Below are 19,610 nucleotides of genomic sequence, written 5' to 3'. Positions count from 1 at the left end.
GGTGAAAGGTGATAAAATCATATTAAATGTTTTTTTCCACTGACTTGTTACTCCCTTTTATGTGGTCTAACTAGCACAGGGACAAATATATTTCAGAAAACAGACATCTGGGACAAACATGATTATCTATGTTCACCAGTACATTTTTATGTGCTAATATTGTCAGTAACAAACTTTTGCTACGATTATGTGTGAAGTTTAGGTGAGTGTAGCTCACATAGCTGAAATATTCAGCTCAGTGAATATTCAGATTACATATTCAGCTCACTTGCTGAAATACTTCAGAGATCAAAATGGATGCATTTGTCTGTACAGTTTACAGTCCCTGTAGAACCAGTTTGCAAATGGTTGCAGAGTTGAAAGTTGAACTTTCTGAATCTTTTGGCAGTGACTGTATATTCTAGGGAGACGAGCATCATCTAAGTACTTAGAGAAATACAGAAAAGTGGTAAATAATGTGAAACCTGTGCTCAGGCCCTGTGGACTGGGAGCCTGAAGTATTGCAGATTCCTGCAGTCTGAAAAAAACCATCCCTTCTGGTTGTTCTGACGCAAGGAGCTCATACAGTTCCTAGTGAATCTGTGCAACTATTTCCACAGCTTTAGAGCTGCAGCCAAATTTTCTAGCACTGACAGATTATGCTTTGGAGGTCTGTTACACATTTATACACTATCAACACAAAATATGCCTCAGCAAGAGGTTAATTGCCCTAAGAGGTGCTTGTTTCAGATAACTGGGATGTATGTGTAACTGGTCTGAACTGGTGAGCAGTTCACTTGATACAGAGTGAGTTATTCTAAGCATATAATTCCTGTAAATTATCTTTGAAGTCTTCTAATGTAGAATGTCTTTTCTTTTATTATATTGTTATACAGTACTCATTAAAGACATTTTTAACTACATGACTACAGCAAACCCATTAACATAAGCCTTAAATAGCTGAAGTTTCTTCACTCCCAGTTTTTGGTATCTTTGAGATATTTAGAGGAAACAACAGGTCACAAACCTTAATCTAGGTGTTTTTTCTTATGTCCAGATGTTGGTTAACACAGTAAAGTAAATCTTGTGGAGCTAATACAGTGCATTCTTCAAGGTCTTTCATTGATGGCCTTCAGTCAGTGAGGAAGATGCTTACATTTTGGTTTATAATGGAATCCAAATAATCAAAGTCAAGTTTTCACTTTTCAGTGAGATCAAAATAGAAATTTGTTTCTAATCCAGGTGTATGATGGAGATATGGAAGAGGGCTAGCTATATGACTATTGAGCTAAACTACATAAAAGAGATGATTTTCAGAAAATGCAAGTAGTTTAGAAGAAGCACCAAGACAGTTGATTTTGTAGCAGATGATTTTTACTTTCTGGTAAAGCATTCAAATGTATAGGAACATTTTTCAGTTGTTTTCTGCTTTGAAATGATTAAATGAAAGTAAAGATTACATTTGGTGAGGAGGTTTCCATGTTTTCCCCAGCTTTGGCCTCCACCCTGTTAGCTGGTGTTGACATCTGTTGAACTGAGAGTTTATTAAGGCAATGCATCCTTCTTAAAGCTATGTCTTAACCTGGTGTAAAATTTGGAATAAATTGGCTGGCTACTCCACTGGGTTCTTTGCAAAACTTTTCAATATATGCCCCAGAATGTGCTCTAATTTCTAGGTAATTTTTAACTTCCTTCAAGATGTTGATTTTACTGTAAGATCTTGTATGAATTTGTTGCAGATTAATTTCTCTGAGCATGTCCAGGCCTATAAGTTAATTTTAGTTCAACAGCTAACTTGCAACAACCAGAATAGACAAAGATATTACAGTATGTCTTTAGAAAAGACTGATGATTTCATTCAGTGTCTCAGGATCCTGGACTTTAATCTCCCAATGAACCATTGAATGTCTCTCTTTGTAAATGTAAAGTTCACATTTTTGTCTTTCTGTTAAATCTTTTTTAAAGGAGTGAGTGTCTGTGGAAGGCATGGGAGAGGAAGTGTGTTTTTCTTTTAAATTTGTTGAAATTTTCAGCCAAGTGATGAAGCAAATGATTCTTTGGACACATTAATAGTCTTTTGAAGATGTCCATGCAGATTTCATTTGTACTTTTATACATATGTGCATTTAGAAATGCCTGCTTTTTTAAAATCAAGCATTTTAAAATGCATAATGTTGTGTATTTGCTGCTTTAAATGTGACAATATTCACTTTTATTTTAAATATACCTACCTCCATGTAAAATATACATTACTGTAGCAATTTACACTAGTGGTGTTCAGCCTTCCTTGATTTGTGGATCTGTACAAATTTAGTAAAGGAAATATGCATGTTTTGCAAATATTTCTAGATTACCTTATGACATATTTGAGTCTCCCATGAAGGCCTTCAGAAATATTGTGTGTTCCTACAGTCCACAAAAAACTTTTTGAAAATTACTGGATTATAATAAGGAAAAGCATATCCATGTTCATTCTCTCTTAACCAAGTCATGCAGCCATAAATTGAGTGATATTATGGAACTTTGGGTAAATTTGTTGCTGCATTTAGAAAAGAAAAAAAATCAAAATAAAACAAGACAAAACAAAAAAACCCCTCACTTTGCATTGTAGGCAATTTTCAGCAGATTTACAGTGTAATTCTATTGAAACTTTCAATCATCTTGCCTCTAGTATTTTCTTTAGATGTTATGATGTTACTTATGGGTGTTAGAAAGATAAAGGGAAATTTTGCCTAGTATAATTCATATTTCTGTTTCTCATTTACTAAGTCCAAAATTGCAACCAAGATCTAATTTTGTACACAACAAGATATATATTTGAACATGACTGGATGAATTAAACAACAATCTGTTGCTTCTTGTACTGTTTATCAACCCTTGCACAGGCCATCTGTTTATGACAGTTATGACTTGTCTCCTTCTAATTTGTCTACCATTCTTAAAACTTTCAGTATAATTTTGGCAAGAAAACAAAATCTTTTGGTTTTCTTAACTTTTTTGGGTGGGAGTAGGAGAAAAGGTTGCTTTATTTTTATAGACATCCCAGAAAGTGATTATTTATTTAAAACAATTTTGTTTGCATGGAAATTAAAATTAAATCTTTTACAAAAAGGGACAATGTCTTAGTGATGTATCTGTAATTAGAGTTTAGGACTAAATTCCTGACTTGAGATCTTAATGAGAGGTTTTCATTAAAGGAGTATGAAATACATTGATAGTACATGATAGTGTCATTCTCCCATATAATCAGTCAGAAAAGCACTCAGTTTCGAAAAACCAAGGAAGATGCATAAGCTTGGGCTTCTTTCACTGAAATTATTAAGTGACACTTTAGTGTTTTCTTCCTAGCTTGCACTAAATTTTGGAAGACTGAAGAAGAGGTCTTGCAGTTTCGAGATTTTATTTCTTGGAACTTCAGTCTTCTTTGAGGCATTGGGTAATGACTTTGGTATAAATTGTGTGGAATCTGGAAAGCAGAGGGGCAAAAATCCAGTAAGGTCTCCAAACATGCAGCTACCTTTGTTCTTTTCTCTTTCCTTGCCTTCTTTGTCGTGGATCCATCATCTCTTGGATAGGGATAAGCTGGAAACAAGGGAGTAAAAAGTCCACAGCTTTCTTCTGCTTGCAGCATTTTGAGGGCAAAATCTATTAGTGGGCAAATGAAGATTATCAGCTGTAGAGGAGGTAGTGTCTCCCATCCCTAGCGCAACTTCTAGGTGATATTCATGTATGAAACTTCTTCTGTCTATTAATATTTTTTTCCTTTTCCCCCTCCATGTATAGGGCTTGCTTTACTTCAGTTTCTTGAATTTTTCACATTGCCATTTCATTGAGTGCAGTGATAGAAGATTATGGCTTTTGTTCAGGTTAGAATTCTTTAAAAGCACTTCACACAGCTCTGAAATACTAGCTTCCCAACAGCATTTTACTAATTTCCTGGGTGATTCTACAGCTTGACAAATCTGTGGACATAATTTGTTTGCCAAAGTAAATTAAAGTGTAGGTGTATGAATAATTTCTAATTATCCTAATTTTAGTGTCATTTGCATTGGAAATAAATCAGTAGTTAATAGTGTAAGCTCATTCTTCTTTTGGGTTTGAGTCCATGTTGAATTTTACTGTTCAATTTACAGAGGAGTCATTTAGTTTTCATAATTACTTAATAGAGTAGGAGTTATGATGCTCTTGAGCATGACTCTGAGCAACAAATAGGCTGAAAGAAACAAGGAAAGTAACAGAATTGACAGAAAATATTATAAATGGGGAGGCTTCAGAAGGTAGGAAGAGGAGTTACCACATACAGAGCTAACAGAAGTTTCAGTTATCTAGCAGTGTCCTGACTAATGTCCTAGCTAATAATGGATTTTACAGGGTAGGTTCTATGCAGCATCGTATTTTTTTGTACAACCAAAAAGGCTTTAAGTACAAGGGATAGGGATTTATAGCTGTAAGCACAGTTCTGGCAAAAGTACAGTTTGGAATGAAAGAAATTTAAGTGGGGTTTTTTTTTGGGCTTTTTTGGGTTTTGTTTTTGTTTTTAACAATTACTGTCAATATGATTGAAGACAGACATACTGAGGCAAAAAGCAATAACAACAAAATGTGGTGGAAGTCCGTTTCAGCTTTGGGGATGTATTGTCTGCAATATAGTAGAACAAAAGGTATCCAGGATAAAAGCAGTGCTCATAGCTGTGGAAAACAAAAATATTGATCTATTGCAAGGATTGAAATTATTTTTTACACTACATGCACAAAGGTGTGTTCACCGTTGAAATTTATCTGTAGCAGCATTGTTGATATTTCTGAGTAATGTTCATGGAATCTTGTGGCTAGCAGGGAGAGGGGGAAAAATACTTCCTTGGCAAAAGTTTGTCTTCTTTTTCTCCTCTTACTGTTGAAGAAAAATGGAATGTTGAATTCAAATGTCATCATACTGACCTATTGGTTTTGTCTCATTCATGCCTGGTCATGCCTGGTGTGTGTACAATTCAACTAAATAGTAATAGTGGAGTTTCAGCAGCATAGAAATTAGTTACAAGTTTGAAAATAGCTCACCAACATATTCCCACATTGCCTTTATTAATGGATGCAGTTGGAATTTTGTGATCCACATTGTTTAACAAGGACTGGCACCCTGTTACCTGTACACCAAGTCATTTATAATGGAAGGTAAAGCAGTACAGCCTCTGTAAAAGCTGTCAGAAGGCAAATAGGAGTGAATGTATCTGCTGAGATTATGTATCTGGAAATTTCAGTTGGTAATAGTTGTTAGTTTTGCTTTCATGGTCACCACTCTGCTAACACAACTGCTTAGCCTTCTGGATTATGAAACAGAAAATGATTCACCATGTTTTCTTCCTCATAAAATTCTAAAACTCATGCTGCTCAAAAGTATAAATAATATTGAAAGTAATTATTCTTCCGGCAGAAAGGAGCAAATTTGTTTCTTCAGCCTGTGTGACTGCTTACACATCAAGAAAAGACTTTGAAACTGTTGCAGATGTGCTACAGATAAATGTTTGCCACTCTCTAACAAGATTCCATGTATACCATCTTCATTTGGATAGTGTTTGACTGCTTGGATCCTTTTCATAAACTACAATTTGCTTAATTTTTTACCTGATAGTAGAACAGACTGCGTAAGCATTCCCAGAAAGATTGTTTTTACAGAAAATAAAGCACCATTTTGTTTTATTTTTACAGGAAAAAAAAAAAAAGGTGTTCACTTATCTGAGTGATACCACTGCTGAAGGAAAGGACTTTTCTGTGACAAAACTAAAAGTTTTCTGAAATACTCCAGTGTTGATCAAATAGATTTTTCATCAGACTGTTTTAGGCTGCTGGTTTTAAACTTTATTAATGAGTAAAAGTATCAGAACCTGAAACTTCAGTGGTTGTCTGACTTAAACTGTGTTAGCTTGTGACTGTCACTAGCCTCAGTAAGATGACTTTCACTGAAGTTTGCAAGCATCAGTTCATTAAGTGTGTATAGATTAACACATGTGGTGTCATTTGTACAATTACAGGTAATTCAGATCCACAGTTTAGTGGGGCCTTCTTCTTCCTCACACAAATACTCATAAACATTGCTTATCATTTATGGCAAATATGTATTTAATATTGTTTTTAGACTGGCATTAAGAAAATGTAATACTTTTTGAATCAAAAATTGTTGCTGCCATGTGAGCACAAACTGTAATGAAAACAAAGGGCTGACACACAAATAGACCTTATTATAGAACTGTGTAACTCCCAGTAAACAGCTTTGGTTGAGCTTGTACTTGGTCTACTGGTTATATCCCAATCCGCAAGCAAACAGTGTCTTTTTCCATGTTAAGGTATTCTGCTTTTTGGAAAAGTGAACACCTGATTCAAAATTGGGTAATTTTTTTATCTTCTAAAGTAATGTGGTCTGTATGCATGCCAATTCTTTATCTAGCCCATTAGAATCTTCATTATTACTTAATTATTTCAGTTTTTAGTTTTCTTTTGCTCAAAGTGTCCTGAATTAAGTTATTAGGTAAGCTATTGCATTCTTACACAACCATATAAAAGGAAAAAAATTTCCATGTTTATTTTACAGAGCCAAAAGGAAAATTAAAGCCCACTAAGCAACTTAGATAAGCAGTTACTTTAGCATGGTTGTGCATTTTTTACTCTGTCAAAACCATATTTATATTTTAAATTTGGCATTTTCTTAATGTGTAGTACTAATAATTAGAAAGGCTCTATTTGGCATAAATGCTGCTGTATTTTCTTGTTTTCAGTTGATTTTGTTAGAGAGAAAAGGTTCTGCTGTACTAAGCTGCTTTACTGTAAAGTTCCCACGAAGTGGCCTTTATTTTTAAGGGAATGGATTAGATGCCTGGATAAATACTTAATAAAACAAGTATTTTTAAGCCCTTAGGAAGTAGCATTTTTTGTTTGCATTTCACCATGCTAATTATTGTTTAAAGAGTTCCTTAGGTGAATACACTTGGCTCATTTTATGAAGTTTCATTCTATTCATTATACAGGACAGCTAATTAATGCTGGAACTGTTATTGTTCTAGAGAGATTGTGTAACCATTCAACTACAAACGTCTTGGGAATGCACTGTAGGTGTCAATATTTGACACCTTACTCTTTAAGGAATTATAGATAATTATGGTTTTTCTCATCAAAACTCAGCTTTAGCTGTCATAGAGGACTAAACACAACTTAATTTAGATATTAAATAAAGAGGATCTTGAAGTTTTCTGAAGGTAGTTCACTTGTTATTTTTCAAGCCAACTTGTGATGATTCACCATATGGAACCTTTTTAAAGTATTTTCATTTCTCCTTGTCAGCTGTGCTCACTCTCAGCATCCAGTTGTATTGATTTATATGAACAACCACGGTTGCATTAGTCATAATGAAATTAATGGCAAGTTACATCACTTTTCTCTGACTGTGTTTTCCAAAGCAGAACAATATAACTGCATTGGAATGTATTAAATGTTGTGTTAACAGACACAGAATCCTGTGTTAAAGTTAATTTATGTTGAGCTGTGGATTGATACATGCTGACAAAACCAGGAAAATGCAGAATTGAGGCTGACAGTCTGTCCTTCCCTTATTGTATAGATTTGTTGCAGCACATGCTGTATGTAACGTCATGCTGTGATCAAAGACCTAAGCAACAATTGCTGCAATAGGAAACAGTCAAAGCAGTCTGTCAGCCACTGCATGAAACCTTATTGTCTGTCCCTTTTGGATACCTTTTATATCTCTAAAGTTACTTTCAGTAATATACTTTAACTCAGCAATTTTAAGAAAAATTATATCAATTCCAGGGTTCAGTGAAATAAAATAAATACCTATAGATTATTTATAAAAGCATGTGTTTTAATTCTTACTTTATTTTATTTTACTTTAGAAGTCACATAGAGTTAACATCTTGGCAATAGCTTAAACTCTACTCTGGCAAATATGTTTGGTATTTGGGACACTAGGGAAAGCTGCACATCTGGAAGGGTAACATGGACCTTGCATTAGGCATCTTCGTGCCTTCTTCCATGGGTGTCCAGCGTTCTCTGCATGTGAAGATTCATTTCTCCTTGACAAAATACAGTGTTTGCACTTCTGCTGATCACTGCAAAGCCTTTAACAGCAAATGCTATTCCCAGAGCTGCCTTAAACACTTATCCATGAATGTACTGAGGCATAATTAGATAAGAAGTCTGCACAAGCTTAAGGTTGTAAAATAAATGCTGTCACTGGCTGTGCTCATTTCATCCTGGCTGTGTCCTAGCGTCATACCCGCTCCTGCTCAACTAGGTTTTCCCCGTTCAACAATGGAAACAGAAACATTATTACTGTTTTACTTGAACTGTTTCCCTTACTCTTAAACTAATTGCCTTGTCTGATACTTGTCTTCAAAATTGTTCCTGAAGAACTATGTTGTCCCATAGCTCTAGCTGTCCGTATGCTCTATCTTTTGAATCACAGAATTGTTTAGGTTGGGAAAAACCTTCAAGATCATGCGCTCCAACCATTATGCCAACCATAAACTGTCAAGTCCAGCACTAATCCAAGTCCCAGAGTGCCACATCTACGTGTCTTTCAAATACCTCCAGGAATGGTGACTCCACCACTGCCCTGGGCAGCCTTTCCTGGTAATTGAGAATGCTTTTGGTGAAGAAAGTTTCCCAGGATCAAATCTATGCTTCCCCTGTCTCAACTTGAGGCTGTTTTATCTCATCCTGTTTCTGTGATTTGGGAGAAGAGGCTGATTCCCACCTGGCTTCAGCCTCCTCTCAGGGAATTGTAGGGAGCAGAAAAGCCTCCCTTGAGCTGTCTTTTCTCCAGGATAAACACCCCAGCTCACTCAGCTGCTCCCAATCAGACTTGCGCTCCAGACCCTTCCCCACCTCCAGTGCCCTTCTCTAGACACCCTCCAGCACCTCAATGTCCTTCTTGTAGTGAGGGGCCCAAACTGAACACAGAATTCAAGGTGATACCTGACTAGCTCTAAATCTTCAGTGAAGCTTCCTAAATGTAGCAGTCATATTAGTGTTAGTTACATAGGCAACAATTGGTTGTTGATGAAAGAGGGTAAAACTAGTGTATGAAGACATTCTAGACAAAATTAAAGTATCTTTAAGAAACAGATGAAAGAGCAGCTTGGCTGGTGCACACGGTTTATTTTATCTGAGTGTTCTTTTTTCAGACTCTTTTTTTAATGCTATGGAAATGCCATAATAGTTAATCAGTCACATCACTAGGTAATATCGACTGTTGCTGCTATTTTTCAGATTGTTTTTCTAATACAAGCCTAAGCGTTTCTTCAGTATGCTATAGACTAATTTTGACTTTCTTACTGCCATCTCAAGTTGAATAATTTCTTCCTTCTCTTTATGGACCTCTCTTTGAAATAATAGCTTTCAAACTGTGGTCCTCAACCATGTGGGAAGTAGCTGTTGGACTGGTATTAAATACACAGGTCTTTTGCAGACAAATTTGACAATCAGCATATGTGATGCTTTATCTGATATATTGAGGGTTTGCATTGGTTTGTTTGTTCACATTTCTAGCAGTTCATTGCACAGCCAAAATGTTGCAGATGTGCACATGGAAAGCATACTACTATGTTCAATGAAACTTTTTTATTATTATAATTTGTTTAGGAAAAAAAAGAAACATAGTTAAAGAGGAAACATAATGTGCCAGAGAATAATATTCCAGAGCTATAAAGAGTTTTCATAAAGATGTTAATATTCTCTCTTATCAAATATTCATGTATTTACGTGGACTATACAAATATGTCTACATGTATATGTGTATGAATCTTTTTTGTTTCACTTTTAAAATTTTTGTTCTTTTGTCTTCTCTTAATTTCTTTCAAAATGTGTTATATTTCATAAGATCACTCACTTTCTGTTCTGCATATCCCTTTCAAGCATAGCTGCCTTTTGATAACATAATCCATAGTGTCTTGAAAAGCACAGTAATTTTTTCATTCTCTTCAGTGATGCTCTGTCTAGCCCTTGCTCTGAGTTCCCAGGCATACCACTATACAAGATTACACAACAACCCTAATTCTATTGCATGAACCCAAATTTTCCAGTCTTCACTTAGCATATTGCAAGAAGACTAAGTAAGGAGAGTGAGTGTGAACTGTCTGGGTTAGAGAAATAAATATGTGATTCTTATGAGTAATAATCTGTACTCTTAAAGTTGAGAACAGTAAATACAGTATCAATATCTTAAATGGCATTGGGATTTTTTTCTGGGAGTTAAAAAGTTTTGCATAGTCATTGAAATACATGAACAGCCTATCTGGTGTAACACTTCATGCTGCGTGATTTATTTGGGTGCATTGCCTGTTACATTTTGTGAAAGTATTGCCTTTTACTTTTTGTGTGTTCTGGTGAACAGTCAAATATCTAACCTCTTGTTGAGTACAGAACAGATATACATCAGGAGTTATACAATGAAATTCTAAACTTTCAACCATTTTCTTCCACTTTCAGAATGTGTACATAAAATTCTATTTTTGTAAACAGTTTTATCTTCTAGTAAGTATTTATTTGGCTCTTTTGTCTCAATTTGATTCAATTTTATGTACTAAAATTGTATCTATTGTACTCCACTTGCTGCTAAGCTTATCAAAAATTAGGAGTTGTTACACTGAATCATGATTTAAGTAGTTATTGTTCTACCATCAAACAGTGTGAAATTCTTTAGTGCGTGACAGAAGTAACATGCTGTCATGCATTAATTAGATGTTCTTCATACTTCAGTCTTTTAGTCTTTTTGATGTGTACCCTTTCAAGTTGATGAATTTATGACTCCTCTTTAAAAAGGCAAAATGCATAATTCTGTTGTTCTTGAGCTTAGGACCTGTGTTTTCAACATTTTCAGTCTTTGGCAGAATGAGTACAGACCTCTGTCACAGATGTCATCCTTTGTCTCAGCAAGTATTTGCAGACCATCAAGCAGGCTTTTCAAAGTCACAATTTATTAATCAGAAGAATACAGTAGCTAGATTCCTTAGGAGAGGAAGACAAAGCTAAATGTACAAAAGGGTGTGTTCCCACATCATTTAGGATTACTTTCTGTCATTCTCCAAAGAGGCGCGCTCTAATCTTGCCTGATCTCACAACTGAACAGGCTAAACCGTTAAATTCCCTCTCTGGGAAAGCATCTTTACTCTCTGCCCCCTCTCTTACAATCCCATGTGACTAAGAGCTAAAGTAAATTTCTTCTTTTTTTGACAACCAGCATTTCTACATCCTGAATTTTTATTTCTTCTGTGAAATTTGGAGTTGACAAACTTAATTCATTCACCAGAATAGTCTGTTAATAAGTGATTGTAATATTTTGAATTATGTAGGTGTGCTTATTACATATGTGCAATGTGCATGCTTTTGTTTAATAGCTTAAAATTCTATATAAATTAATCTATCTTTATTAAGTGTTACAAAGTGATTTTTCTAGCTTCTGCCAGTTTATGATCTTAAACTGTTCCAGCAAAACATTAAGTGATCGCTCCATATTTGATATTCTACTTTCTGTAACTATCTATAGTTCCTGGAGTACTCTAAGGAATGACTTTTTAGAACAGTTCACAGAACTTTGGGAGCACTGCATACACCAGTTATCCAAGCAATTCAGAATTTCAAAAGAGGTTGTTTCTTTCCTTTCTCTCTAGGTTAATGCATTGCATATACCTCAGATCATTCTGGTTTACAGATCTCGCTTTTTGCTGTTTGTCAATAGTGGCTGTTGTATCTGAATTCTGCTAAGCTTCTGCATACAACAGCAGCATGGAGTTACAGCTCTCAGAGGTTAGGTATGTGTTGTTTAAATAAGCCCAAGCCACATTATTTGTTTTGAAAAGACAGAACTTAAATTTCCTTGTTCCTTATTAAAAGGATTCATTTAATTTTTTGGGTCATTGTTAATGTGACAAAAAAAAGGTTTTGTCTGTAGACTGGAAGAATTAATTTTAAGAGTCCATAGCACCTCTTCTCAATAGTCTCCTGATACAAAAAAAAAGAAATTTACATATCCCTGTCCACAGAGCCAGTTGTCTCATGATAGGAAGGCAATCAGATTGACAAGGCTTGGTTTGCACTTGCTACATCAGTGCTGCCTGTTCCCAGTCATCTTTCTGTCCTTAAGATGTGGTTTCCAGGAAAATTGGTGCCATGATTTTCTTGGGGACTGAAGCCAGGCTTACTGCCTTCCATTGATATTCAGACTATGTATATGACAATGATGGAAATTACTTCAGTATAAAATAACGCAAAGAAAATGAGTTATGTTTTAGTGTCCCCAGGAAAGTGAAAATTGAGCTGATATATAACAGCTTGGTCTGTAGGGGCTATTTTAGCTTAAAACCTAGGGGTTAAAATCAACAACTCCAACCACTTCTGCAATCCATTTCTGAAGTGTTTTTTTAAAATATTTTTATAAGAGCTCTGCAGTCAGAACAGAAGTAAATATGCTGCATGCCTTTCAGTTTGTAGTACAAAGATCTTTTTGCATCCTTGTTTGAAGATTTGGGAGGGTGGGTTGCTTTGTTTTGATTTGTTTTTTGCTGTTGGTATGCATTGAGTAAAATATCCTGAAATGGCTGAAAAGTCACAGAGTTTATGTTTGGATTAATAGATTTAATTTAGACTGCAGATACAGTTATGATTAATTCATTGTTGTCAATGTTGAATTTTTTTTTTTTCTTTTTGAGAGACCTTTATAAAACACAACAAACCATTTTCTATCCATAGGTTAGCTTTGTTCTTAGTATGGACTTTCGGGGAAACTTAATAGTTGTAACATTTAAGATAATTTTGAAAGATAATTCTTTTCTGTATTTTCAATTTAATTTATAGTTCAGGGCAAAGCTTTGCTTACATTGTAGGGCAACAATTTACTACAAAGTAGTAAGCTTTGCACTTGTAAATGTTTATGATTTGTGCATACTTTTAGTTGTATCAAATAGCCAAGATGAAGAAGTAAATCAAGCAATAGGATAAATTTTACTTGGGAAGTCATATCCCTCTAAGTGCCATATGTTTCATGGAGTTTTATGTGTAGGAGAAAGTTGGTAAGTTTGTTAGTTAGTGATTTTCTTTGTATCAGTTAATTAAGTTTGTATTGAGTACAGCAATGTATACTGTACCAACTTAATGGTAACTATGGTTACCATAACCAGATCATAGACAAGTAACTCTATACCAATTATTTTTGTGACTCTGAAGGGAAAAGTATTTACCTGTATTAAATGTATTTTATATACAAAATATAAAGTAAAATACTTTTTCTGCATGAGAGGTGACTGTGTCATCTTTCCTCCCACATGAGGTCTTTTCAGTCCTTGGGACTTTCTTCCTCCAGGCATTTTCCTTATGGTTCTTTAGGTAACAAAAAAGTTAAACAATGAAATTTTATTTTCAAAAACTTAAAGCAGAAATATATAAATTTATGTGTTACCATTTGCAGACAGCTTCTTTTTTTTAACTTACAGTTAGTATCACTACTTGAGTGGTTTTCCACCATACTCCCAAATTAAGGTTAAAATATTATTTCCAGAGAGAAGAGATTTAACCACATTTTCTTAACTCTTAGAGAAAAAAAGGGTTGCTCAAGGAGTACAGTCTGTCTCCTTTTCATTTCCTTGAGGCCTCTGGTTAGATTGGTTTTCTGTTGTGTCATGCCATTCAATCTTTCTGCATTTTGTTGCAGTCTCATCCTTCATTCTCAAGAAATGTTGCCCAAGCAACTTAAGCGCAAAGGTTCAACAGTAAAATTATCACAGGAGACCTCAAGCAGCCTGAGGCAGATGAAGACAGTAGGGAAAAAACTAAATACACCGTGTTAAAATGACAGGTTGGCCATGCTGAGAAGTGATACAGCATTCCACTGGGAAAACTTGTGAGGTTGGGCAACTTTGTTTCTAAATATCTCTAGGATTTACAAAAGATGAAGTATTTACTTGTTCACATACATTTTCTGGGCACTATGTTTTGCGAGCACTTGCTATAAATACTAAAATACCAGTAGTGTAAAATGTTTTTAAATGACCACTGACCAATCTCCCTTTTGCATCACTTTGCTACCATAGGGAAAGGATTTCCTTGATCCCCTATATGTCTATTACATGGATGTACTGTATGGAAATTTAGTTAGGGAATAAGGATTGACATTTGATTATGAGAACAGTGAAGTTCAGAGCTATGTCCTCTGTCTATGTTTTTACTTTAATTTCAAGGGAACTGCAATGAAAACCAGGAATGTACTTAAATGCATGACTGTAAATGGAATTGGCTGAGATTCCTGGTAGAAGGCCAGTTTTTGTACAGATTCTGTCTGGCTTGCTTTGCTATTTCCTGGTGGCACTGAAATGTAGCTGTTATGAAAGGTCTTGATTATAAAGGAATTAAAGACAATGTCATAGTACCTGTCAGCTGGATGTCCAAAAGCCTAGGCAGAATTAGAGGTTTTACCAGGAAACCAGCACCAACTGGAATTTTGCACTGATACATCTATGGTAGCCTTTATCTGCTGCAAGATGAACTACTTGATGCTTGATGCATTATTTATGTCAGGATATGATTAACAAACATTCATTTAATCGTCAAAATACTCTTAAAATTTCAAAACAGAAATAAATGAATTGCATAAAAAGTTGTATCACTCAGTGAGTCTTTCATTTGAGGCATAAGCAATATGAGTTGTGAGCTGTGATTCCTCTGCTGGATGAGCAAGGTAGCAAAGCAGTGATTTCTTTCACTGCTGTGCATGGTTGCAGCAGCTAAACACCTTTTGACACATGGAAATGGAAATTGGCATGTACTGCCTTTCTGCACATAGCAGATTAGCTAAACTGCAGGGTTTAGTAATTTGCATGGCAGACAACCACCAGCCTCATCAGTGCAGGGACGAAACGTGCAGTAAGCATTGTGGGCAAAATGATGGAGCTTTTTCTCATGGCATCAAGATTTGCTCTGGAGAATAAAATTCTATTGCCTTAATGTAAGTTTTTATAGGCAAGCATTTGTAAGAAAAGCCTTTTCTATATATAAGCAATATTTAAGCTATACTGTAGGGACTGTTATTAACATATATAACTTAAGGTTTCTATTTGTAATTGTAATAATATATTGAAATCGGATGGCAGTGTATTGTCTATATTCAACAGTATTTTACAAATTGCAAGTGTTTGTGTCTAATTGCATGCTAATTTTAAAGTTCATTTCCCACAATTCACTTTAAATGAAATATCAAATAATTTTGGTGACTGTTAAAACTTCCGTGCATTCAGATGTTTATAATTTATCTGGATGATTTTCATCTTTCTCTTTTGTTTCTAATTCAATAGAGCAACATAAATAAAAGATAGAAAATACTTTTTAGGTTGCCTATTTTTGGTCTATCTTGTAGAATATTTTCTTCTCTCTCCAGAGCTTTGTCCATTCATTTTTTAAATAACTCCGGCAAATGAAAATAACACTGTAGCACCAACAACAGCAGAAGATTTTTTCCAAATCCACTGAGCTGATCTGTTACACCATATTTTTAACACCTGAATGTTAAAAATATGGTTTCTTTGCTAATTTTATTTCTATTACATCTGCTTATTGCAGTTTTAAGTCTTATAAACTTCTAATGTTTTTTTAAAAATTAGGCTCCCCAGGATATGAGTAGATAACTGTCAAAGCCACATTAATAGCTTTTGGCTATAAAATAAATTAAAAGATAATACAGTATGTTCTTTTGTATAATTTATGTTTTATATAGATATTAATAGATAAATATGAATTATAGATGTATATTACATAACGTATACATATAAAAATATCATGGAAAGTTCTGTAAAGAAGACTGCTTCTTGGTAATCCTTGGTTGACTGATTGATTTCTCCTCTTTCTAAAACCCTTAGAGAGATTGGAAATTTTGAATTCTAATTCTTGCACATTTAAGTGCTTTTGACAAGAAAGAAAGAAAGAAAGAAAGAAAGAAAGAAAGAAAGAAAGAAAGAAAGAAAGAAAGAAAGAAAGAAAGAAAGAAAGAAAGAAAGAAAGAAAGAAAGAAAGAAAAGAAAGAAAGAAAGAAAGAAAGAAAGAAAGAAAGAAAGAAAGAAAGAAGAGAAAGAAAGAAAGAAAGAAAGAAAGAAAGAAAGAAGGAAAGAAAGAAAGAAAGAAAGAAGAAAGAAAGAAAGAAAGAAAGAAAGAAAGAAAGAAAGAAAGAAAGAAAGAAAGAAAGAAAGAAAGAAAGAAAGAAAGAAAGAAAGAAAGAAAGAAAGAAAGAAAGAAAGAAAGAAAGAAAGAAAGAAAGAAAGAAAGAAAGAAAGAAAGAAAGAAAGAAAGAAAGAAAGAAAGAAAGAAAGAAAGAAATTATTTTTGCATGAATTCATATATGTCCATAATGCCCTGGTGTATGAAAGATATCAATCATAATTAATTTTAAAAGCTTTTTTGTCCAGGCTTCACTGAAGGCTGACCAAATGCAGTGTCTTGTACATTTGCATTTTAGGTAATAACAGGAAGAAAACGGAAGGACAGTTAAGCCTTACAGAGGTTTATTTTCAGTTAAATCGAAATACGACTTATTGATTAAGGAAGCACTCTACAGTGTAGTAGATGCATGTCATTAAAAAATATTTTTAATTTCACATAACTGTGTTCAATACACCAGATTTCCAAACAGTTGTATTTGGTAGTATTGCTTCCAGACATAAAAATAACTTCAAATTAAATTAAGAGTAGGCCAATGATCAGTTACTTATAGCAAAGATATTTTTATTTTTCTGTTATAGCAACCTTAGACTTGAAGCTAACACCCACTTAGGAGCCTCTGGGTTCACAGGTTATGCACAGCTGAACAGAGACCTTCCATCTGACAGACATTTCTGATGCGTTTATATGTGTCAGTTTAATTTAATCAGTTTAAAATAAAGTGAGGTTAAATTACAATTTGCTCTGAGTGGTAGTGCACTATGGATGAAATTTGTCTGGTTTTCTCAACTATTCCAGCTGATCATCCAGAAGATGTTTCCCTTTCCTACAAACCTGGTCCTTTCAACTTCAATAGCCAAGTACCATTGCAACCAAAAAAAACAGTTTTGCTTGATACAGTTCAAGGTGTAGGGATGATTTTCCAATTCCAGTTGGAGACATTATACTTTATCTTTTGCAGAGTAGGGGCTGTACATCAGTTGATTTCCATTCCACAAACTTAGCACTGGAAAAAGAAATATGGTATGTTGCTTTTGCCAAAATAAATGGGACTATAAAAAGGAGAAAAATAATTGGATGCCTTGTTAAATATTCAAAAAAAAGAGAGGTTCATATGTCAAAGCCAACATCTTCAAACTACTCTGAGTATTTTTGTGTATCCTTCTCTGCTTAATTTCAGTGTGTCAGGTTCTTCCCTTTGATTGCTGACAATGTTTTTAAGCCCAGCTGTCATTAGTGTTCAAGCACACTTTTGGCTATTCACTGCTGATTGTGCTACAGCTTCTCAAGTCACAGAATTCAAACTTAGTTTTGTAAGGGGTTTGCTGCATGTTTCCTCATTAAATTATTACCAAGCTTTTGAATAATAGCAGTGTATTCTGATTATTGTGAGCCAGTGCACAGAGGAAGAAAAGCTGTTGAGCAAAGCAAACATTTTCTTAGCTGAAACTTGTGGCTTAAAATGTTTTGCTCATGCAAGCAAGAGACATGTGTGTACTCAGTAAAAGAACTTGAGGATGAAATAGCCAGGCTCCTTGCTGCACTGTGTAATTCTTCATGTAAACTGGCCTGATTCCACACGACTGCTTTGAAGAAGTATTTAAAAAAATGTTTCAGGGAAGATCAGAAAAATATTAACTGATAAATCTATTGCCTGTATAAGGTGAGTTAATTATTATATGGAATGCAGTTAGTGAACATGTGAATAAATGCAATGTATCCAGGAAGTGTTGACACAGCTGTTAAGAGAGGTTGTACTTCAGTACTTTGGAGAAGTCAGGAAGCAATAAAGAAGACCTGGTTGATACAGTCTGTTGGGATTTCCAAGAAGCATTTCCCACAAGGGAAGGTGATTTTCCAAAGAGGAAAGAATCCTGAACTGCAGGATTCCTTGCCACAGGATGTTATGGATGTTATGTTCTGTGGGCTACAAGACTGATCAGATGAACTTACGAGAGTACAGAGGCATAAGCTCCAGTTTAGAAAATCCCTGGCCACATTTTTCATGTGAGGAAAGTGTTCTGGAAAAGTACTATTACATTTTCACTGGTTCTCATGGCCTTTCTTTATCTCCCACTGTTGAATGCTGATAGAAACTGCATAGTGTGTCTTTTCTGTAACCCAGAATGTTCTTGTAAGGATGCAGTTCCACACATGGAAATTTCCAGAAAATATGGTAATTGGAGTTTTCAAATGGCATAGCTTCTGTGTTTGATAGATGAAGTGTAGTACTATATGACTTCAGTTTAACATATAACTTCAGTATAACACTGTTGTCAAAATATTTGGTTTTCCAAAGAGATGTCTCCTAATCTGGGGACAGATTTTGCCAGTGTGTTATATTGGTATTTAGTAGCACTTTCATGATAGTATTCTTTGTTGATTTTCTTCTCTTTGTCAGTTTTACGTGAAGCACTGAAAATAGCAAAATATGGTTGTAACTTTAAAACAGTGGCAAAATATTCAAATGAACTTATATTATTCTAATGTAGTGGAAGGCTTTCAGTATTTTTGCCCTACTTCAAGTCTATAACATTTTGTGTGGAGGTACAATGATCTGTAATTACTATAGATTTTCCTATTGAAAAATGTATTCAAAAAGTTTCTAACTATCCCTGCTTTTTATTATAGTGATATTTTAAAAGCTGTCTAAAAATGTAGGAAGTTTATTTTCTGCTATATATGTATTTATAGTTTGCAAAATTAGGATTTCTTTTCAAGAAATGTGCTGGAAAGAGACTAGGAAATTGGCATTGTCCTACAAATATCAGTGAAACCGTAAAGAAACTACATAGGTGCTTTTATCATACATACAATATGTCAGTAACAAAATTCAGTTAATATTTTGGAAAGCTGCTGAAAGGAAGAAATTATGCATTACTTCCCCTTCCACAGCTTCTGAGAATGTTTCTGGCATCTTTTGGCTCATTTTGTTTGCTAATCAAGTCCACCTAGATATTTGTAAATAATCCAAATACCCTCACTGCTGTACACCAGCAATGCGGTTCTTTGCAGAACCACTGGAAGGTGAGATGGGTTCTTTTTCTCTTCTTCGCGATCTCATTTACATGCTGATTAGCTAAGATCAATATCTTGTATATCAAGAGCTACCAGCTCTTTGAAATTCCTCCTTTTTTTTTTCTTCCCCTGACATTTGGGAATGTAGCATGAACAGAACAGCCCCATAGCTGCTGCAAAATCAACTCTTTAAAGATATACACGTTACTTGGAATAAGTCACTCCTTCATCTTCCTTTTCAACAGCTGCCTTATAACTGGAGTTAAAAACTGTGTGAACATCCTACCCCTTGATTATATACAGGTGGCTGACTTCTACACCAGAAACCTTGGCCTTTTTTCTTAGACTGAGATTTTAGCTGCTAGAATTTCTGTTAATAAATCCCAGCTTGACTTCCTGAGTCCATATGT

General features: G+C 34.7%; 1 protein-coding gene across 1 annotated transcript in view; it reads left to right on the top strand.

The window, feature by feature from the left end:
* The window catches only part of FBXL17 (F-box and leucine rich repeat protein 17), a 275,693-nt gene that overhangs the window by 240,195 nt on the left and 15,888 nt on the right, over positions 1 to 19,610 (top strand). The window lies entirely within an intron of this gene.

This window comes from Melospiza melodia, chromosome Z (assembly GCF_035770615.1).
Source record: "Melospiza melodia melodia isolate bMelMel2 chromosome Z, bMelMel2.pri, whole genome shotgun sequence".
Taxonomy (NCBI): Eukaryota; Metazoa; Chordata; class Aves; order Passeriformes; family Passerellidae; genus Melospiza; species Melospiza melodia.
Note: the sequence above shows the minus strand (reverse complement) of the source record. Positions and strands in the feature narration are given on the sequence as shown.